Source organism: Mastomys coucha, unplaced genomic scaffold (assembly GCF_008632895.1).
Source record: "Mastomys coucha isolate ucsf_1 unplaced genomic scaffold, UCSF_Mcou_1 pScaffold12, whole genome shotgun sequence".
Classification (NCBI taxonomy): Eukaryota; Metazoa; Chordata; class Mammalia; order Rodentia; family Muridae; genus Mastomys; species Mastomys coucha.
Genome location: NW_022196894.1, coordinates 71,977,175 through 72,004,896, shown reverse-complemented (window position 1 = coordinate 72,004,896; position 27,722 = coordinate 71,977,175). Strand labels below are relative to the sequence as shown.

At 35.8% G+C, this 27,722-nt stretch overlaps 1 protein-coding gene and 1 long non-coding RNA gene across 12 annotated transcripts in view; one reads left to right on the top strand and one right to left on the bottom strand.

Moving 5' to 3' along the window:
* Positions 1-27,722, top strand: part of Robo2 (roundabout guidance receptor 2) — a 1,164,975-nt gene that overhangs the window by 304,287 nt on the left and 832,966 nt on the right. The window lies entirely within an intron of this gene.
* On the bottom strand, positions 921-25,291 carry LOC116086060. Of its 2 annotated transcripts, none has more exons than XR_004116799.1 (4): positions 25,109-25,291; positions 3,859-3,984; positions 2,006-2,083; positions 921-1,015 (listed from the first exon to the last, which is right to left on the bottom strand). It is a non-coding gene; the product is annotated as an uncharacterized LOC116086060 (long non-coding RNA). The 2 variants fall into 2 exon arrangements; XR_004116800.1 differs by having other exon boundaries at positions 3,859-3,961.

The window sequence follows — 27,722 nt, the reverse complement described above, 5'->3', positions numbered from 1 at the left end:
GTACTACTCAGCTATTAAAAACAATGAATTTATGAAATTCTTAGGGAAATGGATGGATCTAGAGAATAACATCCTGAGTGAGGTAACACAGTCACAAAAGAACCCACATAGTATGCACTCTCTGATAAGTGGATATTAGCCCAGAAGATCAGAATACACAATGTACAATCCACAAACCACAAGAAACTCAAGAAGAAGGAAAACCAAAATGTGAAATTCTTCTTTATTTCAATCTCAGCCATTTCTATTTTAAACTTTTGATATTGATAGGACTTTGGCTTTACTCAAATATATAAACAACTGGTAGTCACTAGCTCTGCTCACTTCTGTATCCACTTCAGGATATAACACAAAGCCTGTTTTCTTTCCTTATATAAGAAAATAGACTGTGACTATAGATTCTTACTCATTGTCATTGCCCAGCTCATCAGTATTATAAAACATTGCTCTTGATTGTCTGGGGGTTGTCTGCATTATCCATTTTATCTTTATGACTTTATTAGAATGAAGATTTCAAGTACACAGGTAACCCCTCTGAATATCTAAGAAGGCTCAATTCAGCTCCACTCATGTCTCCTACATTGGATTCAAGAAACTAGGATAGCTTACTTTAAGTAAACTTCATATGTTTATGTCTGAACTCTACAATGTAATTTTGAACAATAGCACATTGTTCATGTACTGCAATCTGTAAGGCTCAGGAGAGCTACTCAGAAATACTATGCCCTGAAAAGAAAAGCTGTTTCCCCCAGGATTGTGATTATCAAAGCTGTATCTGCCTTGCTAATGTTCAGAACTACATTGGTACATTGTACTCTTTTGCACCTCTGATTGGGATTGAACAAGTAAGTTATTAAATTGCAGGTGATAAGATCATTTTTTTCACAACAACTATAATTACATATAAAGAAAGGAGCTTGGAAAGTCACACATACCTTTTATTTCAGCACAAATTAGGCAGAGGCAAGAGGATCCTGAGTTATTGGCCAATGTGGACCAGCGTTCCAGACCTTCTCTAAAACAAAAAGCAAATGCAATGAGGAGAGAAGACTAAGCTGACCATTATGATATTAAATTAAATTCATAGCTGTTAATTTTAGTTTTAAAAAATGAAATTCAAATGAATGTGAATGTGTAAGTATATGGGGCTAGTTTGATGGAAAGAAGACAGGATCAATCATAGCACAGTAGAGTGAACAAACCAAACACCGGATATTAGCGTTCAATTATAATACTACAATTAAAGAAGCATAGCTTCATTGGTAAGAGGTTAAATCTAGTTACTATGGTAGAAAATATAAGCCCAAAACATCTTATGAAACTAAAAAGTAAGAGATATTTGAAACATGACTCTTCAGGATCTTAAAACACAGGGACTAAAAGGAGGGTCCCTTGCCCCAAAGTCAAAACAGTTTCCAAAGCAAAATAAATGATTATGTATTCTGGCTTTCTAACCAATAAAACAATGGGAAAGCACTCATATTTAATTATTATTTATTTAATATTTAATTAACATTAATTATTAATGATATTAACATTTGGGTAAATACAAATGTATGCAAAATAAGAGATTATTCCTTATATAAACAATCCCAAATGAATAAACATAAAATAATGAAAGTAGAAACAGAATTGCATAAAACCATAGTAGTAACAATTCCACTATTTGATAACACAATCAAAAGAATTTATATTTATACATGTGTGAACATATGGAAAGAAACAGAATATCTGCCTAGATTTAAATTATCCCTCAAAGCTATGAATTCATCACAAAGTGAGTGACAGTCACATTCCAGAGAGGAAAACACATCTTGAGCAAATGCTCAAAATTTGGGTAACTAATAATGAAATGTATATAGTATTACATGCACAGATGATACAGTGTGTCCTCAGTGAAATATGTATTAAAATATTCATAATCAAATTACTCATTAGAAAAAGATAGATAAACCAAAATACCATTTCATACTTAGAATAATTGATCAAGTTTTATCAAAATTACCAAGGTCAGGAGACACAAGGGAGAACTGAGGAATTTTCTTAGGTTGGCGAGACTTAGGAGAGGGTCACAAAATACATACTGGAAAAGAAAAAAAGTCATTTAGGGATGGGATGGGAGAGTTCTAATGATATATCTATTCAATTTTTAGAAATATGATTTTGATTTCTTTATTTTGATAATCCAATTGTGGAAAGAGAACTCTGCAGGATTTTGTGAACTTCCAATAATTTTTGCACAATTTTATATTAAAGTTATTATCAAAATAAAGGAGCACTGCAGGTAAGGTATAATTCTTATAGGGCAGAGTTCAGTCAAGTCACCAAGCTCATAGTGTTGGAAAACTAAAGAGCTGGTACCTAAGTAGTTTATTGTGTTTGGCTCACAACCTTCATTACAAGGATTGGATGATGACCAGAGACAACAGATATTCAGAAAAAGTCCTACTTGCTCTCAATCCTTATTTGAAATGCTGGGGAATGATTACCTTATGCCAAACATAACCTGAGGGGAAGAAGTCATATTTTTAAAATGTGCAGAGCTAGGTAAGGCAAGAAAATTTCATTTACTTGTTGGAACCCAGTGTCCAACCAAGAAACAATGAGTGGACCTCACTAAACTTGAAATGGGAGTATTTGGATTCAAAAATGTCATTCTACCCACAGGGCTTCTATGCTTCATTACTAAAAATATCATTAATAATGAAATATATAATGACAGACAGTTACTAATGCAATATAGTCGCTTAAATGAAAGTGAAAAATTGGCAATAATGTATTTTATTACATTCAAAGAAGGCTTTAGGTGGCTGGGCTCTGGCTCAGATTTGCTCTAGATAATTAGTAGTTTAGCTCTCTGAATTGAAAAGGGTCATTTTTATTATTGGAAAATAGTTCTTTAAAACTTATTCCTTTTGAGTAATGCAGGAAAATTACAACTTTAGGTTAACTATATCAGTATTCTGAGTCTTTGATTAAAATATTTACATAGTTGTTGGATTCTATATGATAAATACTTACAATTAGTAGTTTAAATAACAATGTAGCAATTCCACAACCCTCCCCAAAAAACAGGGCCCCGATTAAATTACAAATGAAGTCACAGCATATTATATGAAAATTGATAACACTATGACATTCTACTTGTATTTAAGTTACACACTAGAAGAATATCACCAAGATTTCAAATATTTAAATTAGAAAGAAATTGTTCCCTGCTATGATAATGTAATGTGGAAATAATGAAATAAGCCTGCTCAAAGTCCCTACCTAAAGAAGTGTGTGGCCTTCTCAACAGTTACCTGCATAAGAGGGGCGAGAAATAGCAATATACAAGAATATCCTCTTAGCACCCTGGAGTTCAGCATAGGGTAAGGAAGATGCCTTCTGATGCTTTCTGTGATTCGTGTGCACTTTGTTATACCTTGATGTGTAATTTACGGCCACTCCTTCCTCCAGCTCTTAAAACATATCTTACAGAAAATGCTCTCTGCATTCAGTTCAGGCTTCCTGAAAAGTACTTGTAATGAAAGCCTTTCCATTTAATGGTTAAAAACAAGGTAAATAGAATTTATGGCTGTCCAGGGCCCAATTAAACTTCCATTCAAACTTGTCCTGACTGGAAAATAAATTACATATGGATTCTGAATACGGTTTTTACACACTTGGGGGGTTGGGGACAAACATCTGTGGAGAGCTATGATTTATAAAGTATTGATTTCTTTGTTAAATAATGAATTAGATGTCCTACCACAATATTATTTATCAAACTTTTTGTCATATAATTAAATTGTCACATAATGGATTGTCCCCATATAGATTCATTAAATATTAAAAACTACATGTGACACCACTCACCTTATCTTTGGCTAACAACACTTTTCCTCTGTTCTTTTCCATTAAGGTCAATAATGGCAGCTGCCATCCACATTATTGAAGCTGTAACCTCTGCTTCCCTGGGCTGCAGAAACCACAAGCACATTCCTTTAGCGTAAGCAGGAAAACCCCCTCAGTAGCTGGAATTACCCACACTTGGAAATCAAGTCTTTGCATAGCAAACATTCCATTGAATTCAAGAGAAGTTATAAAATCAACATAAACAAAAATGTTTGGCATTAACATGAGATTTCCATGTGTCTGATTCCCCATGCCCTTAAATCACCCTTGACTATTCTCAGAACATTTGCTTACAGCCTATATTACCCTGGCTCCCTCCCTGAACCTGCACCCCCACATCCACTCCAGACCCTCCATATATTATAACTACAGCCACCCACAAAGTGTCACCAGCTGCATAAATGTGTTTCCATCTTCCCCTGATCACTAACCCATATTCCCACGTGTGCTGACCTCCCTCAGGAGTAACTGTAGCCTCGCCATAATTAATACTTGTTGTGGCCACATAATCCATTTCCACCCATCCTACCCCACAAGTATAATAGAGTCCTGTTTCTCTCCACTTGACACTCATAAGCTGACATTGTTTTGGAAGTGAATCCATGCATTCCATTAACCGTATCCACAGCTGGACATAGAAGTTTCATGTGGGTGCGAGATGCTGAGGCAGTTAACAATAAAGGCTAACATTAATTGAACGCTTACTAGTCTCAGGTATTAGGCTAAACTTTATTACTGTTTCAATGTGAATTGACTTACTTTTCAATATTATAAATGTTATCATTTAAAGAAATCATGCAAGTATAAATATCCCAAAGCAAAAATGACATCCAAAGTATGTCCAGTTCAATAAATTTCTGTACAGTTAGAACTGGAAGCTTTACATTAAACTTCACACTTTCACTATTAAGTATATTTTATGTATTTGTCCACCAAAGAAAGTAAGGTAATATAAAGTCAATATTTTTGTGGCTATAATTTTTCATAGACATGTTTTATCTTGGTAGCAGATAGGAATATAGGCTAAACTAATACATACATGTTCTTAGTCTATCATCACAGCAACCTAACAAAATGTGTACTGACAGTTTTCTTGTTTCATTAGTGAGGAGGCTATAGATTAAAGATATTCAGTAATATGCTAATATTACAGTACTCAAAAATGACAGTAGAAGGTAGGTAACAAATATGTGTGCTTTCAGAATCAATTTATATTTGTACTTCAGTGCTCCTCTGTGAATAGAAAAAAAGTATAGCTAGAGGACTACAGGCATTACCAGTTCTGGAATTTCTATATTAGGTTGCATACACACACACACACACAAACACACATATTATATAAATATATCCCTCCCCCTGTGGTCATAAACTGCATAGACTATCTGAAAGCTCAGAATGTTCATCTTCTATTAATGAAAAAGAGGATAGTGAGTTTAGCTTAGTTAGTATAGTGTTTGTCTAGTATGATGAAGCTGAGGCATCCACTATCAGCAAGGCATAAACCAATGATAATGGGCACATCCGTAATCCCAGTGTTTGGAAGGTGGATGCAGGAAGATCAGATGTTTATATTCATCCTTGTCTACATAGTGGATTTGAGACCAGCCAAAGACACATGGAGTTCCTTTATCAAATAAAAGAAACAAGTCAGAAAAGCAAGGAGGAGCCTTTTAAATAAAGATGGATTGGGAACAGGAGTAAGGCTAGGATCTTCTGAAAGCCTGGATTAAATAGACTGGTGAGTCTTAGATCCAGCTGAATCTCTCTCTCTCTTTCTCTCTCTGTCTCTCTCTCTCTCTCTCTCTCTCTCTCTCTCTCTCTCTCTCTCTCTCTCTCTCTCTCTCTCTCTCTGTCTCTCTCTCTCTCTGTCTCTCTCTCTCTCTGTCTCTCTCTCTCTCTGTCTCTCTCTCTCTCTCTCTCTCTCTCTCTCTCTCTGTCTCTCTCTCTCTCTGTCTCTCTCTCTAGCATAATTTTCTTCAGAGTCCTAGAAAGAAAGTTACAACAAACACACAGGGCACTTTTAGAGAATTAAACCAGAGTGAGGCACAATCCATACCTTGGAGTTTCTCTAGTCATCGCAGGAATGGACATAAGTGCTGCAAAGAACGTCTATAATGAGCTTTCCATTGAGAGTGACAGAGAGTACTGTTAGCTGCGGATTTAAGGATTAATTTCATGGAAGAAGTGACTTTAGAGAATTACAGATAGAAACTGAAGAGTGAGATCATTTAAAAACATTCAAAGCAGTAGTATATCAAACTAATGGATAACAGAAGGAATTGATTTGATGCATATGAAAGAGGACCCATCCAGGGATGAGGACTTAGGAAAATTCATGAAATTTTTAAAAAAAGAAAAGAAAACAAAACAAAACAGAAAAATAACCTTAGAATGTTGGTGATCACTAGAGTGTTATTATTCTTTAATCAGTCATTAGTTTATCTCTTCACAAATCCTACCTGTTGCACACAGAAGAGTGTTCTGTACCATGGTTACACTAGAAGGCTGGTCATTTAGGCAGTAAGAAGGAAAAGAAGACCTGTGTTACAGAGAGGCTGAAAGATTAGGCACAGGGCTTCAAACAAGAGTCCTATGGAAACTGGGTTCTTTTGATCAGTTTAAGAAGGGCAATGGTGTGATTGGTATAGAGATAACTGGTATGAATTGTATATTAGCTTAAGGAGTAGAGGTAAAAGAGAAAGTTTCCAGGCAAATGATGGTCCCATTGTCATTCTGGAAGCCAGAATTGTTGAAAAAGAAAGCCTGATTGGATAGGGGGGTCTGGGAAGTAGTGATAAAGTGCTAGTTCTCAAAGGGAGAAAAGTTACTGAAAGGAATATGGGATGTTTGTGAAGTGTTCAAGTTTTCTGTGGAGAAGGTAGGGCTAGGTCTGCCATTTGTGGATAAAGCCAGGCTGTGATATATACATCCTGCTACTCTAATATGTCTGTCAGCTTCTTATTGTCTATAAATGTAATTTATTCATGATATGTAAATGATAGTGTTAGCTAACTCTTGGTAAGAGTGCAAAGATAAAGCATGAGTATTCGAGTAAGGTGTTTCAAAATTCCTGGTACACTGTGAATGCTTAATCAACACTGAAAGTTTTCCATGATGTAGATAAGCACACATGAGTTCCAGCTCAGTTGCTTTGGTGTCTCATTTCCTGGGAGAATCGGAAATGTGTATACTGGCCATTAAAGTGGTTGCATGTATATACCAAATAGCATACAATAATCACAGATATTATTCATGCAGAGAAATTTAATATGAAGATTTAACTACATGTAATTTTTTAAAAAAAATTTAGTAATTATTTTATTTATTTATAGTTTCCCCTCCAAGAACATCACATCTCCTCCCACTCCCCTTTCCCTACAAGAGAAGGCAACCCCCCACATATACACACTCCTATCTCATCCTCTAGCATCCCCCTTCTTTGGGCCATCAAGCCTCCACAGGTCCAGCACATGCCTTACCACTAATGCCAGATAAGGCAGTCCTCTGCTACATATGTAGCAACAGCCACAGACTGATCTATGTATGCTCTTTGATTGATGACTTAGTCCCTGGGAGCTCTAAGGGGTCCAGTTAGTTAATATTGTTGTTCTTTCTATGGGGTTGCAATCCTTTTTGGCTCCTTCAGTCCTTCCCCTAACTCTTCCATTGGGGTCCCTGAGATCAGTTTGATGGTTGGCTGTGAGTATCTGCATCTGACTTAGGTAGGTGCTGGCTGAGCCTCTCAGAGGACAGTCATGCCAAGCTCCTGTCTGTAAGCACATCTTAGCATCAGCAATAGTGTTGAGGTTTAGTTTCTGTGTATGGGATATATCCCAAGTTGGACTGATCTCTGAATGGCCTTTCCTTCAGCTTCTCCTCCATTTCTTGTTCATTTCCTTTAGACAAGGACAATTCTGGTTAAAATTTTTGAAGTGGGTGTGTGACCCCATCCCTCAGCTGGCAGCCATGTCTATTACTGGAGGTGTAGTTTAAAAAAAAAACTGGGAAACTAAACAGACAATGAAACAATTTTAAAGGCTTTCAAAATTAAATATTTCACATATTTCTCCTGCCACTATGATTGTAGTAAGAAAAAATGACAGAGGTTGCACTCTGACTTATGGGTGGCCATGATACTAAAGTTCTCAGAGTTTGAAAATGCAGATGAGGCAGGGATGATGGGGGATAAAGTTAGGAGTCTCATACCCTGGTAACCTAGTCTCAGAAAAGATCCTACAAAGCATATGCTAATGTCTTGGGGAAGTCTTATTGCAGATCATTGCAAGCATTGGGGGAATGGCTGGTTTTTGCCTGGTTCTGGGCTAAAAATTTGTCACTAAGAAATGAAGAATCTTCCAAGAATTGAAAGGACAAAGTTCTTCCTCCTCTGCTTTCAGTTTCTATTTATTTCCCTCTCTGCAGAGCCTCGTAGGAAAAACAAAAACAGTCCAAACAAACAAAAACCCCTAAATATGGCTAAGACCAGTACAGTACAGTTCTAACCTTACACAGTAGAATTTTCAAACACGACCAATTGCTAAAATGCAACCGGAACAACAGAATGCACTTTAAGAAAGAAGAAAAGAAAGAAGGAAAGAAGGAGAGGAAAGAGAGAAACAAAGAAAAAAAGAAAAAAGAAAGAAAGAAAGAAAGAAAGAGAAAGAAAGAAAAAGAAAGAAAGAAAGAAAGAAAGAAAGAAAGAAAGAAAGAAAGAAAGAAAGAAAGAAAGAAAGAAAGGGAAGGGAGGAGAGAGGGAGAAAGAGGGGGAGAGGGAGAGAGAGGGAGACAGACAGAGAGAGAGAGAGAGAGAGAGAGAGAGAGAGAGAGAGAGAGAGAGAGAGAGAGAGAGAGAGAGAAGCAAAGCCAAGCCAAGCCAAGCCATTCTCAACTAAATATGTGGTTCAGAAGAGTTTTAGCATGGCTTATCTATTATCTATAGGATGCTTTGTCTGTAATGGTGGAGTTATTTATGATTGTCCTATTTGTGGTTGCACTCTTGCTTTGCTTTCTATAGTATGAGAGTAGACAGGATTTCAGGAATTGAGTGTGCTTTAAGAAAGAAGTGAACACGTACATGTTGGGGGGTGCTGTTGTTTTGTTTTGTTTGGATTTAGAATTTTGTTGATATCCTGATTTTGTTTATCTGTTTTGATTTATGTGTTTCATTTTATTATTAAGAGAAAAAGAACATAAAGTTGGGTGGGAAGTGGGAAGATCTGGGAGTTTGGAGAAGGGAAAAATACGATTAAAACATTTTGTTAAACTGGGGTACATTTATTAAAATTCAGTTAGGTAGACTATCTACTTTTATTGGAAAGAAATTTAGAGATAAATTCCAGGTAGAATATTTTAAAATTTATTCTGTGCACATTGAGCTGTGTGGTGTAGCTTGTTCCCACAAATATTTCAGAATAAGGATTGTGAGTAAAGATTTATTTATTTCTTACTTATGATACTAGTACCAAGAAGCAATATAGGTTTCTGCACAGGTAGCCATAAAAGAGTGAGTTAAACGCAGTTGTTCAGAATATTCATATAATGAGCACCTACTTGTATGTAGTGTTATTTAAGGACAGATAATTCCATCTCCTTAAGAGAACAGTCTGGTCATGCCTAGGTCCTATTCTTTTCTCTCTTTTCAGAGTGAAACACTTAACTATTTGCTGGAATGTTGGTTTCTTTTTTGTTTTATTTATTTTATTAGATGTTTTCTTTATTTACAATATCTCCTTTCCCAGGTTCCCCTCCAAAAAAAAAAGAAAAAAAAAAAGAAAAAGAAAAAGAAAAAAAGAAAAAAAAGAAAAAGAAAATAAAAAAAATAAAAATAAGAAATCCCCTGTTCCCTTCCCCTTCCCCCTGCTCACCATCCCACCCCTTCCTGCTTACTGGCCCTGGCATTCCCCTACCCTGGGGCATAGAACCTTCACAGGGTCCAGGTCCTCTCCTCCCATTGATGACTGACTTGGCCATCCTCTGTTATACACATGCTGCTGGAGTCCTGAGTCCCTCCATGTGTACTCTTTGGTTGGAGTTTTAGTCCCTGGGAACTTTAATTCTCTCATATGTGTTTTCAGTTCTACTACCTAATTATTTTTAATAACCCTCATATCTAATAAGAAACTCCTTCCCTTCACCCCCTTCTTCCCTCCCTTCCTCCCTCCCTATCTCCCTCCTTCCCTCCCTCCTTCTCTCCCTTCCTCTTCTTCCCTCCCTCCCTTCTTCTTTCTTCCTCCTTTCCTTATTCTTTCCCTCCCTCCCTCCCTCCCTCCCTCTCTCCCTCCCTTCCTCTCTCCATCCCTATCTCCTTTCTCCTCCTTTTCTCATCTCTCTCTCTGTCTCTCCTCTCCTTATCCTTAGAGACAGTTCTTCTATTCCTAGTGAAGCAATTCTAAGCTCCACTTACTGGTAATTAACAGGATGAAGAATGTGACAGGCCTGCCACACGAGGTACAAGCAGGTAGCTGTTATTTCCGAGCCATCACACTTTGCTCACAAAAATTCTATTTTTACCAGCAGCAACCAAGGCATGGGGTTTAGAGTATTGACTTCAAACTGTGTCTAAGAGAATTCCGGGACAGAAATAGCCACCAAAATTGCAAGCACTTCTAAAGATCTGAGGATGCTCAGGTTTAACCTCAGAAATAGTATTAGATGACTGAGTGAAGAAATATTGTTTCTAGAACATTTAGATTGTTTAGAAATTCAAGAATATATCAAGCAAGACTGAGCTGTTAGATTTTAATCAGGGCTAACATATAGTAAAAAAGAGGTACATTAGCTATTTCAGAAATAGTTTTGTTAAAATAACTTTTGTTAAAATTACTTTGTTGATGTCTGCATATTTCTATTGTCATAAATTCTAAACCACTTTTATAATTACAAGCCTTCCTTTACTGATAGGAGTAAAATTCACATGTCGAATAACTTAGAGGTATAAGGAAAGTAAAAGTTAGAAGATACACGTAGCTGAAAGCAGATAATGTGATGTTTTCATGTGCAATTTTTTAATAAGTCCCTTGACAGCAGTGGTTCTCAACCTGTAGATCATAACTCCCATGAGTGTCACATGTCGAGTAGTCACATACAATTCATAGCAGTAGCAAAATTACAGCTATAAGGTAATAACAGAATAATTTTATGGTTGGGACAGTCATCACAATATGAAGAACTATAATAAAGTTTCACAGCATTAGGAATGTTAAGAACCACTGTTGGATGCCTTCTCCTTGCATCTGTACCTCTCCATGACTCAGCCTAACTTCTCTACGGCCTTTGGGGAGAACACATCCACAGCATGGCAATAATAGTGCTCAGAAGATCCAAAAGTCTGGTGAGAAACTCCTGCAGAATTCTATTTCCCTGATGTAATGTAGGAAGTTAGAAAACCACTGCTCAAACAATTTCTATATCTCTCCATGACCCAGCCTAATTTCTCTGCAGTCGTTGGAAAGAACATGTTCACAGCATAGCAAGAATAACTATTAGATGTTTCAAAAGTCTGGTGAGAAACTTGTGTTGAATTCTATTTCGCTGAAGTAATGTAAATAATTAGCTATTGGAACTTGCTTTGACTATTGTATGGAGAGGCGTTTGGCTAGTGTGGGACAAGTCAAAGCCCACATCCTAGGGACTTCTGCATATGTTATTACAATTAGTCTTCTCAACAAAGGATAATGATACTAAAATTATATTTGATATATTAATTGTGTGACTTTCACTATGAATTAGCTTCTATGCTTATTAAATGGCATACATGAGTAGCAACTGAACATGTATTGAGAGACAAAAATTTAAGCTGAACAAACATGAAAAATAATAAAAAGCAAAATAAAAACCACACTTTAAAGTATAAGCTTTGGTAATGCTTTTCATCACAACTACTCTTGTTAATTTTTTTTTACATGCATGCTCTTTAAATGTTGCATTATATTCAACCAAATCATGATGGGCCTTTCTTTTTAAGTAGACTCTAGTGACACTTGCTTAGGCCACCTATAATTGAGGTCATTGCTTTAGTTTTTCACCTTGCCCATGATTTGCTTTTTACCATTCTCTGGAGCTATTGTTTGATCTCACCCAATCACCTTTCAGCTGTGTTCTTCATCTACGCTGGGGGATATTCTAAGACTATTCCAGCAAATGGAAGATATCAGTCCTTGTAAGATTTCACACAACCCAACAGCAAGAAATTCACTGCATCAGTGAAAAAAAAAATAGGACTATAGATGAGACTTCAGAGAAACTTCATTTCCAACAAATTGGCTATTAGCAAAAGACTAAGCTCTCATTAGGAGGCCAAAGGCTAATTCAGAATTATGAGACAGCCATGATTGTATCCTGCTCTGACAAATTTCAGTCACTTCTATTTGAGGTAGGAGCTATATCCACAAATGAGGTGGGTAATTACAATTATATTAGGTATCATTATGCAGGGGTTATTATATACAGGCATCTTGCTAAGGCCATCATGTGCATTTTTATAATGCTGTGGAAAGATGTTCTGGACTCTAGCAAATTTGGCCTGTCAATGCAGAAGCTGGTGATGCTGAGACTCAATGCCCAGGCCTTTCTATTTACATTGAGAAAACTGACACTTGAATCCAACTGTCTGTTTTCAGGCTTTGTGCCCTTTGTTTCTGTGTTTTCCTGTGTATACATTTAGAAGATTTTTGATGATAAGTTTTAAATATGATTTTAATACATATAGATTATATTTAGTACAATTTAGTAGCCTATAGCAGATATAACAAAATTTTAGCCTCCACACTTAAATAGAAATATTTTCAGTATTTTTAGTTTTAGTTTTTGCTTAACTAATCCAATTTTTTTGAAAACATTGAAAAATAGAAGTCAGAGTATGAATAACTAGCTGTGTCAGCATTCTGAAAAACCGAATGGTAAGCCACGATTTGAGTGGGAATAGAGGCCTTAGGCATAAAATTATACCAGAAAGCTCAATGATGCTTGTGAAATAAAGACTAGTTCATTACAAAAATAGCAAATGGTTATGACTGTTTTCTCTTTTCTATTTTGGTCATTGTTCTTTTGAGTTTTCACTATTTGTCTCTATATAGAACATATAAGGATTTTCCCTCTTTGTGAGAGTCTCGTTGACCTAAATGCATATAGGATGCTCATATCTCTTTCAAATGCTGTAAAGTTCCTTGAGAGAATTCTTTCCATAATCCATAGCAAATGTCATCTTATAACAGTGCTTATGGATTTTATTTCTTCTGGATTGTATTTGTTTTTTACACATAGAAATAAAACCATTGCATTTGTTGTTCCTTTATTCTGCCTTATATACACCAAATTATATTGAGCATAAACTTATGCATACTAATTTCCTTGGCAAATATTATATAGCTGTTGTTGTTTATGTTATATATGAATTAACTAATCTATAAAATTCATGTGTTCTCTTTCCTTGGGATAATACTGCCTTAAGGATTCTCATAAGCCTGTAATGAAATAAAACTACAGCTACCTTCTCATCAGAAGGTTGAAGAAACCATGTAACTAGGCTATTTCACATTTAAAATTTGTCCTTGTTGAACTTTCTAATCTGTGCTCTGTACGTAAATTTAAACATCTTTACCACAAGAATGGTGCAGATTTTTGTCTTTTGACAAGTTTTCTCTAAATACTCAAGACAAAAACAAATGACTGGTATTTTAAAAGTGGAACTTCCTGAAACTAAAAGACAGATTCTTTTGCTCTGATTCTCATATTATACTATGTTTTTCTTCTCTGTTATGTACAGAATTCACCAGTGTAAGGGCAGGTTTCATAATTAAATGTAAAAATTGAGGAGTTTGCACCAATATGCTAAGAACTCTATTAAACTCCTCCCTTTATATGCAAATTTGTGCCCAGATGTTGCATCGTTTGCAAATCTCACAATTAAAGCATTTTATAACTTCAGCTATGCAAAGGGGCAGTAGACTGGAAAATGGGTAAAATTGCTTGGCTAGGACATTACCATGGCAACATACTGACCTGCACTCAATTAGTTACCACTGAAGATTCAGCTGTTAATTATAGTGGTCAGAAGTGGATATCATCTGATTTCCCCTTCCCTTTTAAATATGGACATTTTTCACTCTCCATAAATCTTTGACTTTTAGAGGCAAGGCTCCCAAACTGAAGTGTTAAAAGTGATATTGCTTAAACGCTGATGGAAGTGAGGGTCAGCATAGGAGTTTCATTTATCAGCCATATTGAGGGGAGTTCTTCAGCTTTCTGAAATGTAAGCACTCTGTCGGGCATGCTTCACAGTGAATGTTCATTACTGTTCATTTTCTGCACTGAACTCTTTGCATTACATGTGTTACCAATTACCTCTCAGTTTAGAAAGCCATCATTAATTAGTAGCACGGCAATCACTGAGAGGCCTGTGAAATAGATAGATGTCCCATTTTGGGTTGAGCGGTACAGTTTCCAGTGAAGAAGTTATTATTTTCTTGGCAGAGAATAAAAGGAACATTGAGTTAATTATAGAAGTACTTCGTGAATGATGAAAACACATTCTGAGCATGGTATTACAGACTCCAAGATAAGAATCTTATGTGCAGTATTGTTATGGTGTGAGCTTTACTACCATAACCATAGTCCAAAATAATATACATGTTCAAACATACAAAAGTAGTAATCGTCCATACACTTTAGTAGTAATGTACCAACACTTTATAGATTTGTGCCATCACATTGAATTATTTGTTGTCAGCCTGGGTATATGAAACACCCTTCAGCCTCCTAGGGATACAGGGATATGCATGATGGCAAGATCTCTGCTGACTGGTAAAAGAAGAGGAAGTAGCTAAATAAACAGAGACTATAAATTCACAAGAGTGCTACATTGAGAAATAGAACAAAGGAAAATATTTACTACTAATCCTGTTACATATAAACATGTCAGAAAATATGGGCCCATATGTGTGTGTGTGTGTGTGTGTGTGTGTATATATGTATATATATATATATATATATATACATATATATATATACATATATATATGCATGCATTGGATGTATGACTTAAATTTCAAATTACGGTAAAGATATTTTAGCATGTTAGGTAGCTTTGATAAATAAGTTCCTTGGGTTAAATTTGGAAATGAATACCACAAATTGCCTTTTCTATTATGAATAATACAGTTGTGAATATTTCTGGTATACATCTTGAAGAGCTTTTCTTATTAATATTGCCAGGGGTGGAATTTCAGGGTTTTACCATAATAGAATTGTCAAAAATCAATCAACCTTACATTGATAAACTGTAGCCTAGTTAAAATGAAATATTACACAGAAATGAAAATCCATGAAATATAGCTTTCTAGAAAGAGTCAGAAATTAATTTCAAAACTACTTTGATTAAAAAAATAAAATCTCATAGGTAAAACTGTTTATTATTAACAAAAATATTTAAAGCAACAGTTTGTTTGCAACTAATTATACCTGTGATATATGTGGATTCTTGTCGTGAAGAGAAGCTAATGATTTGATAACATTTAGTGTATTAAATATCTGGTTGAATGAAGAAAACGAGATTTCTTGGAGTACAGAGAACCATAGGAGCTTTGGATAATTGGGGGTTAGGTTATGAGCTTTTATAATTTATTATTATGTTATTAAAATAGATGAATCAAAATGATAAAGGAGAGAGAGAAAAAGAAAGAGAGAGAGAAAACTTTGTACACCACTGATGAAATGTATCATAAATTAGAGAAAATGCTGATCAAGTATTTAGACAGAATTTTTCTAAAACTAATAATAACATGGTTATAATCTTTAATACCATTATATTTATGCAAAGGTCTTTCTCTAAGAATAAAACAAATAATTGTTTAGAATTTATTTCATGATAGCCTGTTATTTTTATGTTGGACATAAAAATTTTATGCATCTGATTAATCATGGGGATTTAATTATGGGATGATTTTCCCCATTGTAGGCTCAAGCCAAGGGTGCTTAGGAAAATCAATCACAGAACAACAACAAAATCTAAGGAAATAACTATTATGAGTTGACTATGGTACTTACAAAAAACTGAACTAAACATTGTCTTGAGATTTGTGTTTTGTGCTTTGTCTTCTCCCAATCACATTAGATAATTTATAGCAGTTGTTATCAGTCACCTAATAGCCACAATCCAGCAATGACAGTCAGTTACATCATAGTTTTAAAAATATGGTTTCTTAAAACTGACATGAAGTTTTCAATGCTTTGTGTTCCCATCAAAATATCATTACATGTTTTTAAATGCAATCAGTACCATTATTTTCACATTATTAAAAGTAGGCATGGTAGTATATGACTTTAACTCAAATTCTGGGTAGGCAGGTAGACTTCTGGACATCAGAGTCCAGTCTGGTCTAAGGAGTGATTTGCAAGCCAGCCAGCCAGTACTACACAGTGACAAGTTGCCTCTAAAACTCATAGTTATCATCATCACCATGGTCATCCATGAAAAATATGCAATATCATTATTAACTTTTCTTTCAATAAATATATTACTGTCATAAAGGACTACAGATAAAATTAGAAAAGACTGGTGGCAGTGAGCTGATCAAATCGCTGCCATTGGTAAGAAGAAGGAACCAGTTTCTTATACAAAATGGATATTGCCTATAAAGGGCAATTGTAAGGCTCTAAGAAAAAAGAAAGAAAGAAAGAAAGAAAGAAAGAAAGAAAGAAAGAAAGAAAGAAAGAAAGAAAGAAAGAAAGAAAGAAAGGAAGGAAGGAAGGGAGGAAGGAAGGAAGAGAGGAAGGAAGGAAGGAAGGGAGGAAGGGAGGAAGGAAGGAAGGAAAGAATAAAGGAAGGAAGAAAGAAAAGAAACCAAGCAGAAAGGATGGAAAGAAGGAAGAAAAGAAATGAAAGAAGGAAACACAGAAAGTAAGTTTTAGTGACTCCTGGCCTCTGATGGAAGGCACACACTCCATCACCTCTCTGGCCCTAAACTTGAGACTGCTGAGACATGCTGGCATTCTTAAACTCCTTGGCAGAGTTCTGTGCCTTGGGGGTTTCAGGAAATCAGTGAAATCTGCAGAGGAAAAGTATTATCATTTTAAATCCTTTTCCCTTCACTCTCTCAAGAGAAGGCTGGACTCACTTTATTTAAAGTAAAAGTCACATTGTACTTGCTCTGTGAGGTCTTTAACCCACTGTCTCCTTGGGAGAAGCACAATTTGAATATTTATGAAGTTTCTAAGCACTTCTTTGCCTCACTTTCTTCCTCCTGACTCCAAGTTTCCCACTGGGGTTGTCTCTGTTCTTCACTGTCACCTGGGAACCCACTTATGGACTATAGTTTCAATCTTTATTATTATTTTAATATAGATAGTAATATAAAATACTAATAACAAGTCACCATAAAGAATTACTTTCAAAAGGACACATTTTTTTCAACCAGCCTTAGTATCTTTGCATGGCCATTCTGTCTCCCGAATTTCTAAATGAGTTACCTAAGTGACTACGTACCTGCAAATAGGCTGAATGTTTAATATAGGGAAGTTATTCCCACATTACTCCTGCTGAAACCTGACTTTGTAATATAATATTGTATCTTGAATCGTGTCTTCTCATGTGCAGCTACAATAGGCTGTCTCATCTGAGCCTGGTTTTGCTCTGCTGGTATGAGCTGAGATCCTGAGACAACCTGGGCCAGCACATCATTCCTGAGATGCATCCTCAGATCTCTAATTTTAATTACAAGATGGGGTCTCACTAAGTCATTCAGATGGCTGTGAACTCTCTGTGCAATCGACACAACCCTCGATCCCGTGAACATTCTGCCTTAGCTTCATGAGCGGCTGGGGTTACAGGCCTGTGTCACCACTGGAGAGAGGGCTTAGCAGTTCAGAGCACTTGGTGTTTTCGCAGAGCACCTGGGTTCAATTCCCAGCATCACAAGATGGCTATCAAGGATGAAACTCCACTTCCAGGAGACCCCATAACCTTTTCTGACCTCTGCGATCCCTGGACACTTTGGAAGCAGATTGCATAGATGTAAGAGAAAAATGCTCGTATAAAAATTAAAAATACATAGTATCTTTATGACTAAAATACAAGTAGGGTCCCTGACTACAGGTAACTCAAAGGAGACAGAGAAGTTAAACTCTAAACAAACTCATGTCTTGGCCCACTTTCAAATATATAATGAAGGTATCAAGTAAACTAGGCAATTTCCTTGAATGTAGAATAAAGATTTCGATTAGACATGTTCATTTCAGATAAGAAATGACAAACTTATTTGTTATATAATGTGTTTGTACCTAATATATTTTTGGAGATGGTCAGAGAGATGCATGGATTATGTGTGTGAAATGTATATGCAAATATTATATGAACATATATTTCAAACAGGTATTTGATAATATACTTAATTATGTATGTGTATGTGTAAATATATGTATGTATGCATGTATGTATTTATAATGCCTACACTGTAGTACAGAGTTTTGAATATACATATTTCCTTTGGTAACTATGGAATCCTCTACAAATAGCAAAATGCTCTAAGGGTCAAGGCTTATGAAATGATCCAGTATTTGCAATCAACTTATTTAACCTTTCAATATACTTTAAAGTATGTCTAAATTACTTGAAAAGCCTAATATAATGTAAGTGCTCTTCAAATTGTTGTTATACTGTACTATTAAGGGACTATGTCAAGGAAAAATTTATGTTCATTTTTTAGTGTGAGAAATAGTTTCTTTCCTGTTTTCTTTTTTAATTTTTTATTAGATACTTTCTTTATCTACATTTCAATTGTTATCCTCTCTCCTCATTTCCCCTCTGAAAACTCTCTTATGCCCTCCCCCCTTCCCTTGCTCACTAACCCACACACTCCTGCTTCCCTGTTCTGGCATCAACACTGGGACATCAAGCCTTCATAGGACCAAGGCTTTGGCTGTTACACTCTTTTGGTGTACTCCTTGGCTGGTGGTTTAGTCCCTGCAAGATCTGGGGGTACTGATTGGTTCATGTTGTTGGCTTTCCTATTTTCTAACTGTGCTTGGCTGATTCTGGGAATTTGGAAGCCATATGAATGATGGGAAAATTTTATGCTTCGTTATTCATTTATTCTGTTAGCCAGTGAGGACTCCTTAACTTGGTACTATAATTTTGTTCAGTCAATGGATAGTTGGTAGCATTTTTCCGATTGAGTTCTCCGCCCTTTTTTCTGTGCATACGTGTGTGTGTGTGTGTGTTTGAGTGTGTGTGTGTGTGTGTGCCAACGTATATGACTTATGACTCTGCTTCTCTTGCTATCATTTCCTTTGCATCCTGGTACCTAGTTTTTCTACATAAATAACAGGCCATGTCCTGCAGCAAAACTTAATAGGTATTGCAAAGTAAAGTCTAATACTTAGATGCTGAAATACATATTACAATTAAGTTAGGATCATTTTTAAAGATTTGGCTAAGAACATAAAAGTCTTGCCTGAATTACTGGATTGCATTGACATAAAAGATTCTAATTAAATCAACAGGCAATTTCACCACCACTGAGGCCCATGGAACAGCTGCAGAAATGGGAGCTCAGAAAGATTCTGACTGGTGATATGTAATGCCATCAGAAGATCTGGTAGAATATAAGCTCCATTGTCAAAACATAGTAATAGAAAAAAATTTCTAACCATGCTTTGCCAACTCTACAGATGTCTGCAAAGTACATAACACACTCCCAAAACTGTGTTTAATATAAAAACAGAATTCTGTGTATACATCTGTGAGTCTTTGACAGTGGAGGAGCCTTGTCCCTGGTCTGGGTGAAATGGCAATGATATTGAGACAAGAGGAACAGGAATGGCTTCAACAATTTGGCAGAATGAGTATGTGTTCATCATAAAATAATGGCAGTGGCAACTTCAAATTGGTCGCATGCTTTGTCTTTGGGTTATTTTGTTATCTATTAATTTATTTTAGTATCCACTAAAGGCCTGAAATTTTAAATATGGTAGAAACTAATCTTTAACCACTAATAGTTTAAGGTAATAAAGTCAACCCAGAGAGGTGTATGCAGAAGCTATAGAGAAATGATTAGCTAGAATCAGAATCATAACTCCCAAATAAATGTTTGAACTTCTCAGAAAAGAACAGAAATCAACACCAACATTCTTGATCTTCAGTCATATGGAAGGATATCTAAGAGATGGGATTCCCCACACCCAGTCTATATGAATTCCAAGGGCATTCTTATACTTGCTATACTAAACAGAAGCACTGGTTGGTTATTTTAAAGCAATACCTATAGAAGCTGTTACCCAGTCAAATGTATTATCAATAAATCATTTTTATTTAGCTTTTTCTACTGACTATGAGAAAATTGTTTCCAGTAGTGTACTCGATTTCAAAACATTAAGTGCTTGGTGGTTGTTTCCTTTTTGAATACTATGAAGAGGCATTATATTATAGGCTAGTGATTTGGCAAGTTTAATTATGTAAATCAAAGCTTTTTTGACACTTAGACATGCAAAAAGATTCTAGGGCTATTGAATGTTTATGGACTTATTCATTCTAAACACTTAATTTTGTTCATCAATTAAAGCTTTCTTTTGTGTAGATAGCTTGCTGATGAATGAGGATGTATAATTTCTTTCCTTATACATATGAAAGTCTAAAGCAAGTAATGGTGCATTTCATAGGATATAAGTTACTGAAATTTCTCAACAAAAGTAATGAGAAATGAATGATTGATTAACCACAGAAATAAGAATCCTTAAATGAGTAGCCAGTCTTCTTTTAATTGCAAACACGAAGTTATCTGTTTTATCAGTTATACTGTCACATTCACTGAATCTGCCTGGTTAGTGTAAACTATGACTGAGGGAAGTGGCTACCATGTTAGACCAGCAACTGGAAGTTCTTACTACAGAATGGCCGAGTCTGAGAGTCAAATTATGAAACATTAGATGTTGTGAACAATCTAAGTGGGAAAAGAATGAACAGCCCAAACTCATTACCTTAGATTTTCCCATGGTGGTATCTTATTCAGATGTGCTGTGGTACTGAGCAATTCTTCACACAATGAACAAACCATGCCATGATTTCTCCTTACCCATCGGTCTTCCATCTGACAAATCTTACTGAGTATTATTTAATGAACTACAATGAGTTCAAAGATTGCTAGAATTTCTTCCTCAGCCATAAAATCTTAGATTATTTTTAACAGAATATAAATATAAATAACTATATATTACTATAATATTTACATCTGTATCATATACAACATATATACATTATACATGCACATCTTATACATATGCATCATATATATGTATGTATGTATATATATACATATATATAAACAATTTAAGAAGAAAGATAGTGTATGATAAGTAGAAGCAAAGGAAGAAAAGTTTCATAAGTTTGAAAGTCATAAAAATGCCACACCCCACACAAATATCATGTGTATCTGTGTATAATAGGAAAGTTTCAGGAAAGAAAAGAAAAATGCAATGGGTAGAAGAAAAGACACATTTAGCACATGACCAGTGTGAAGAGTCAGCAAATATGCATTATTTACCACAGGGAATCATGTTATTTGTAGCAGGATAAACAGAAATGAGACAAAGGGTCAGCAAAGAATGATGTGGAGAAAGAAGCCTCTCCTTGTGCTGGTGAAAGTGAATTTCATCCAGTAGGAAACTGCATGAGAATCAATGCAGGTGTCTTAGTTTTGGTTTCTATTGCTGTGAAGAGACACCATGACCATGCAAGTCTTATAAAGCAAAATATTGAATTGAGGCTGGTGTACAGTTTAGAGGATCAGTTCTTCTGATCATGGGAGGAAGCATGGTGACACATAGACACAGTGCTGGAGAGGTATTTGAAAGTTCTATACCTGCGTCCTCAGGCAGCGAGAAGAGACAATGAGCCACTTGGTCTGCTTTGGGCTTCTGAGACCTGAAAACCCACACGCAGGTGATAGACTTCCTCACACAAAGTCATGCCTACTCTGACAAGGCCATACTTCCTAATGGCCTATGGGGGCCATTCTTATTCAAAGCACCATAGCAGGTAACAATTGAATTCAATTCAACAATTGAATCTGTAATTTTCATAAAGCTTCCTAATAGTCGTGGAGATTTTGAGGTGGGACCTGGCTTGAGAAATAATAAAGACATTCATTTTCATGAGGCAAGAGGTAAAGGAAGGGAAAGATGCCATATTTGACTCTGGTTATGGTATTGCAAGCTTACAACGGCAACTTACTCACAATAGAAATGAACTTTTCAGAGTTTAGGAAGTGAAAGAGTGAAAGTGGGTTCCCAGGAGAAGCGGTGTGGTTAATGCTCGCTATCTGCATCTACGATGGATCTTAGATGTAGATGTCTGCATCTTCTTGCTGAGGGCTCAGATGTTGAGAGGAATAGGGCTTTGGGGCTCCATGCTTGTGTCTTAGACACTGTCTAATGTATCTTCCTATTTAGTAACACTTTATAGGTGATTAAGTTTACATTCGTCAGAATCATTAGCAAGACTCATCAGAGAGAATGATCCTGAGTTTTTATCTTGACATCTGCTTCAAGTAAGTGGTATGGCTAGAAGAGAAATTCAAGATGAAAACAATACAACAACAAAAATAAATGTAAGAGGAAGCACAACAGTTCATATTTGCACAGGTCGATTACAAAGCATGTTTAATGCCCAGGTAAAATGGATCGTTCTTGAGAAACGTTTGAACTGCAGGATAGAGATTTATTGTCCCCAGTATGCAGCTATTCATTGAGGCCATGAGAGAAAGTGATATTGCTTGGTGAGTAGTGAAGCTGGGTGTGACATCCTTCAGGAGATTTATACTGAAATTCTGAGACTAGAGAGTTGCAGAAGAATTGTCTTAATAAGAAATTCACATACTATTTGAAAGCAATGTTTTTTGTTTATGTTTATTTGTTTTTCTAAACAAGATGATAGTTGAGCAATGTGAGAGAAAGTAACTATTAAGTATAAAATACTATTTTTCCTGTTTTTTTGAGTTGCTGTTGTTGAGTTTTGGTTTTGTTTTTGTTGTTTATTTGGGTTTTTTTTCATTTAAGTTTCCATATTCCTGATTCTTTTCAAGCTACATTGTACCTCCATTTCAGACTAGTGTCTGTCTTTCCTAGATTAGAAGAGCTGATGACAATGAATGTATATATTCACAGAATAAAGGATTAAAGCAATGGAGGTATTACTAATTCTTTTATGTGTAAGGAAAAGCTTACACTTGAACAGGCTACATTACTTCTGTGACAAATGACTGTGTCCTGCCTTGTGAACAGGAGGCATGCTTTCCTCACAAAGCTACAGAATGGAAGTCCAAGATCTGCATGACTACATACTATTGAGAGTCCTCTGTGCTTCTCACTGTCAATCTCTAGCATTGCAGACAGCAGAGGGAACAGAAAAAAGTTTAAAAACTAATTTGTTTACTGTTTCAAAGCACTGATCTCATTCAGTCTCCCAAAAGCCAAACCTCAGAGTATTTATTATCATACTTGTTGTGCCCAATACCATAAAACTGGATTAGGATTTCAACTGACAAATTTAAGGGAGATGCAGTGGATCTACAGCAGCAGTGCAGTCAGCAATGAATTGACTGGAGTTACATCCTCGAAAAGCAAATACTATTCCTATCCTTTCTGCAGTGTCTTTACCCCTCCACCCAACACTCCAAAAGTTGTGGTTAAAATATCAAATATCTGCCATAATTCTCAAGCTGTGCTTGCCTCCTCATATCTCATATGGTTTGTAGTAACAGAGAATCAATGATAGTGTGTTCTATTTGTAGAGCTTTAAGAACAAAAGTCCTCAGCTTCATCTCTGTATCATAAGGAAGCTACTCTGCACTTGGATTCTGACACTATGAGGAACACTCTAATTTCAAGTGACTACTTTCTTTCCTATTGCATCAATCAGTGATATGAAGTGCTACTCAGTGTTGTCCTTAACCACTTCAAGAGTCATTCAAAAAAGCACATAGCACTATGTACATCTACACACTTACAAATCTGTTGATTTATTATAGATGTTAACAATAGGTACTTAAGATATGCTAGGGCAATGGGTAGCACAGAGCTTGTGAGAATAACCAGCCTATGTCTGATTTAAGTTTAGGCCCACTCCATCAGATGGAGCCTATATCCAACACTGCGTAGGTGACCAAAACCTTAGACTAGATAATCCAGAGACTAAAAATAGTTATTTTCTGAAAATATAACAATAAAATGACTGTCAGTGACATAATATTCATATGTCAGTTCTTTGCCATGCCATCATCCAGTGGCTTCCGCTTGTAGTAAATGGAAATAAATACAGAGACCCATAAACAGATACTACACAGAGAGTGAGAGACCCTAAAGATATCTCAATCAAATCTCTTCTCTTAGGGACCAGGGAACCCTGTGGAAAAGGAGGCTGAAAGAGTGTAAGAGCCAGCAGGGATGGGGGACACTAGGATATAGGCCTTCTCAATCAACATCAGAAAAGCTCATAAGAACTCAGAGAGACTGAAGCAGTAAGCACCGTGCTGCATGGGTCTGCACTATGTCCCCTGTGTATAGATATTATGGCTTCCAGTTTAATGTTTTTATGGGACTCCTGAGTGTGCAAATGAGTGGGTCTCTGACACTTGGATCTTCTATGAGTCTCTTTAACCCTTTGGGTTTGTCTTGGACAACTTTGATTCAATAGTTTTTGTTTTGTTTTGTTATCCCTTAGTAGCCTATTTTCTATTAAGAGACAGAAAGGGAATGGTTCTGGATGAGGGGTGGGAAGGAACTGGCAAGAGCAGAGGAAAATTGTAATCAGGATGTATTTTGTGGACAAAAATTCTATTTTCAGTAAAATAAATAAAGGAATTAAGGTAATTAGTGACCCTATTTCTTTCAACTGTGGTTAGATTAAATACAACTGTTGCAGGGGGTTTTGAATTATGAAAAATGAATAAGTTGTTGTGACTAGTATTCTTTGAAATGAGTAATTATAATACAATTTGAAATAATCTGAGATTTACATTACCATGTTCTTAATATGAAACAGATACAATGATTTAAGCATAATAATTTCATCTGGTTATATTATTATTTAGCTGGTTAGGTTTTTTTTTTTTCTTTTTGTAAGTTTGACACAAACTGGAGTCAGGAGTCCCATAATAAGAAAGAGCCTCTGCAGAGGAATTGCCCCCATCAGATAAGACTACAGGCAAGTCTGTGAGACACTTACTTGACTGCGTTGATGTGGATCTGCTCTTGTTGCCATTTTCCTGCCTCTGCTCCAGTAGAGTTCTTGCCTCTATTTCCCTCAGCCATCAACAGTGATGGAGACATTTGAGCCCAGTAATCCCTTTCTTCCCTAAGTTGCTCCTGGCTTCGGGGTTCATCACAACAGTAGAGAGCAAACAGGGCAGTGGTCCTATGTATTCAGGTTTTTTATGAGCAGCTTTGTGTCAGACAATTTCTCTGTATTGTGACATCAAGTTGATTGTCATTCATGTGTCCTACCTAATAATTATCTCAAGTATGACATGTTTGACATTATCAAAGGCTTAAAATAGTTTGACTCTTATCTTATATTGCACAGTAAAAGCATTAATGAATTTATATTATCTGAGTAGAACCACGAATTTCTTAGAATGTGGTAGGAGGCCTTCAGTTTAAATTAAATGCAAAGAGAACATAAAGTTCAAATCCAATAGAGAGCAACAAGTATTGAATGCTGTTAATTAATTTTAAATTTGTGTGTCCTTGATTTCATTCTAGTGAAAAGTGAAAACTTCAGTCAAATTGATTTTTTTTCATATCTAGTATATATTGTAACTGCCCACATCAAACTGGCTTTTAGATTCAATTATTTTTCCTAAAATTTAATCAAATTGTTTACTTCTTATTTACTTTACTATCAGCTCATAAACACAATTTTCTAAGATTAATTGTGTTATTGATTCTATTTATTTTTGAATCTACTTGTTGGTGTGTTCAAAAAATAACTAATAATGATTTAGAAGCCCATTATCCTCAGCAGTGACAGAGTTCCGTCAATAACGTATTGATGTGAGTTCTGTTGGCGTTCCCATTTTTAAGATGCATCATATATAACATTTTAGAACACATTTAGCTCAGAGGAAAGCTTGCATTCATTTGCATTTGTTGGACAGAGTGTTTTATTACTGTCACACTGTCCAGGGAGAACCCAACAAAGGTGTTGAAAAGCATGTCTCCTTCAACACAGATTGTCCCAGAGGAGCAATTACAGGTGAGGACACTTAGATCACAGAATCACATAATAGGGACAGCTCTAACTCAACATGACTCTCTGAATTAGTTATTGACAAATGACTGGGGTACCATCAGAACTGAGGACAAATTAAAATATAATTTAACTGAAATATTTAGCACAAGTCACATGAAGAGGTTGCCCAAAGCTATCTGCTGATGTTGCTGTAACAGGAGCTGCTAAAAGCCAAACCTAAGCCTAATATTCAAGAATTTTTGTTGGTTTCTGTACCTGGGCCTCTTTCTGTTTCTTCCTTCACAGTTCTGGTGAAAAGGCCACCAGGTTGTTAGGTAACAGACTTCATACAGAAAACACAAATGAGCAAGCTAATGATCTAATCAGATAAAACCAATTTAATACAGTTAAGCATATGATGGCTGCCGTGTTTATCAACAGACACAAACGATAGCCATTGTTGGTAAGTGCAACTATTTTACTATTATTCTAGGTTTTTGTTGTTGTTATTTTTTTCTGCCAGCTATCTTATTTCTCTTAGCCATATGTCTTCTAAGTAGGCATTTAATATAAGGGTTGAGAAGACAGCTAAGTCTGTGCTGTGTGCACATAAAAACCCAAGGTTGATACCTGAATCCTCCTGAATAGCTAGACATGCAGGTATGCATCCTCTGATGATATGACAATGGCCAAATAAATCCCTGGGGTTCATTAATTGCTGAATGTTGGCTCATGGAAGAGACTGTCAAAAAATAAAATAAAGTGGATGACACCAGAGGAGAAATGACTCACAGTCTGTGCTCGAGCCTCCACATGTACTCCTCCCACACACATGATTGTACAAAAACAAGTACACGTGAACACACACACCCCTGCATTTCCACACGAATATATCTGCCACATGATTATATAGACAAAATGGTTTTTCATCTATTTCTAATGCTCAAAGGCAGAAAACAGTATTTTTTGAGAAGAAATAAAATTAGCACTGTGAAGATTATGTCCATTGCTGACTGAGTAATCTCCCAATTTCCTCTTCTATGTTTTTCTGTTTAATATATATATATATGCCCACCAGATGTTAATTAAGCCTGGATAACATAAGAAAGCCTGGGTATAAAAAATAATATTTTAAGTGAAATAAAAATGTTAAATCTACCTATGTTAGAATTTTTTAGACTTCCAGTAATTTCTTTTTCACACTGATACAAAAAACATTTTGAATAATATTATGATGGGGAAGTCTCTGGGAGGAGCTGTGGTACAAAAGGGAAACAAGAATGTGACTGATTTCTATTTACTTAAAATATGTTTTTAAATGTTAACAAATTCAGGTAAATTGAAATCATGTAACTTTTCTCATCATAATGCAATAAAAGTTAAAAAAAAATAAAACCAAACATACAAACCTTAGAAAATGCTATAAAGACTTACAAAAATGCTGCAAATTAGTTTTAGTTGGTGCTTTCATTTATATATTATATTTGTTTCTCTTCAATAAATTTCTGTAGCTTAAGTAATTATGTACTAAGGAACCACATAAATGCTGGAGTAGTTTTGGGTTTTGTTTGTGTGTCTGTTTGCTCTTTTCTTTGTTTTGCTTGGTTGT